Consider the following 2247-nt stretch of genomic DNA (forward strand, 5'->3'; position numbering starts at 1 on the left):
TTGCCACAGGGATGAAGAATTAGGGGGTGAATGAAATGTATGAAGGTACATTCAAGAGGTACAAACTTCCAGTAATAAATAGGTCATGGTGATATAATGTACAGCATGGGAACAATAGTCTATAATATTCTATCACAAATTTGAATGTTGATAAGAAAGTAAATCTTTTTTTCTTTTTTTATTAAATATAATTTATTGTCAAATTGGTTTCCATACAACACCTAGTGCTCATCCCAACAGATGCCCTCCTCAATGCCCATTACCCACTTTCGCCTCTTCCTCACCCCCATCAACCCTCAGTTTGTTCTCAGTATTCAAGAGTCAATAAGAAAGTAAATCTTAAAAGTTCTCATCACAAGGGGAAAAAAAACTGTTATAAAGAAAAATAAGTAGAAGCTTCAAAGAAAAAAAATGCCTGACTCACCAGCTAACTAATTCAGTGACCTTTGGCAATTTGCTTAACCTCTCTGCCTGGCAGTTTCATCACTAATAAAATGAAGTTAAACATATGCTTCCTGGGGCGCCTGGGTGGCTCAGTCAGCTAAGTGTCTGTCTCTTGATTTCAGCTCAGGTCATGATCCCAGGATCCTGGGACAGAGCCCCGCACCTGTCTCTCTCTCTCCCTTTGCCCCTCTCCCCTGTTCACACGTGCACACTATTTTTTTCTCTCTCTCTCCCTAAAATTAAAAAAAAAGTGCTTCATCATAGGGTTATTACAGGACTAAATTAGTTAACAATTGTTGAGCAATTAGAAAAGTGCCTAGCAGTTAATAAGAGGTTAATAAATGGATAAAAGAAATTGAATCTTGGCTATGCCCTTAACAATATTCACATAATCATGATAATGTTAACACTGACTTTTTAACTATTGAGATTTCAACCATTAAAATTGTTAACCATTAACAAATTATTTAATTATGGGTACAGAACAGGATGTAAGTTTTATCAACTTTGAAAATATACAAGTAAAAGTAGAGATTTACAGAAGTTGAGAGGTAGCAATGAGGAGGTGAGCAAAGGGCATGGTACTGACACTGCTCTTCTCATGTTATAAATGGGATAACAAGGGGCACCTGGGTGGCTCAGTTGGTTAAGTGTCCGACTCTTGATTTCGGCTCAGGTCACGATCTCATGGTTTGTGAGATCAAGCCCCCTGTCAGGCTCTGCACTGTCAATGAGAGCCTGCTTGGGGTTCTCTCTCCCTCTCTCTCTGCCCCTCCCACATTTGCTGTCTCTCTCTTTCTCAAAATAAATAAACTTGAAAAAAAATAAAAAAGAAATCAAGGGATACTTTTTAAAGTAGACAGAACCAAAAATAGAGGTTTATATATAGCATTTAAAATTATAAAGGAATTGAAGTGGGAACTAAAAATAGAGCTGGTGCTACATTGAGAAAGAGGAGGAAGGGGAGTGCTATAAACTCTTAATCCTCCTCCATCATGCCAAGTCATAGATAATGCCTAAAATTATTCATCAAGACACAACAGTTATAATATATTATTCAGAGATACAGAGATAAACCCCAGGAAACCTAAAAACAGAAACAAAAATAATTGAGTTAAAATTACTTCTCTCTGTGGAGCAGGACTTCAACAATAGAAGGGTAGAGCAGGAAGCTGTTGCTTTTCATTATAAAACCTTCTATATTATTTGAAAACTTCTAGTTATTTGCTTATACTACTTTGAAGAAAAATGAAAACTCAAAAAAATACACATTTATAGTTTTTCTTGAGACAATGTTACAATTGTGAAGTTCTTAAGTGATTACTAGAATTAGCCATCATTGGCATTTAAAATTTTTTTTTTACTTCTCCAGGATTAAATTTCTCTTATAAAATAAGGTAGTTAAGGAGATGGAAAACACAGCATAGGGGATATAGTCAATAATACTGTAATAACTTTGTATGGTGACAGATGGTAACTATACTTAACTGTGGTGAGTGTTTTGTAATGCATATAATCGTCAAGTCACTATGTTGTACACCTGAAACTAATATAATATTATATGTCTGGGAATGTAAGCTGGTGAAGCCACTCTGGAAAACAGTATAGAGCTTCCTCCAAAAACTAAAAATAGAACTACCCTGTGACCCAGCAATTGCACTACTAGGCATTTATCCAAGGGATACAGTTGTGCTGTTTTGAAGGGACACATGCACCACCATGTTTATAGCAGCACTATCAACAATAGCCAAAGTATGGAAAGAGCCTCAATGTCCATTGATGGATGTATGGATAAAGAAGATG

The sequence above is a fragment of the Felis catus genome, chromosome B1 (genome assembly GCF_018350175.1).
Source record: "Felis catus isolate Fca126 chromosome B1, F.catus_Fca126_mat1.0, whole genome shotgun sequence".
In the NCBI taxonomy this organism is placed as follows: Eukaryota; Metazoa; Chordata; class Mammalia; order Carnivora; family Felidae; genus Felis; species Felis catus.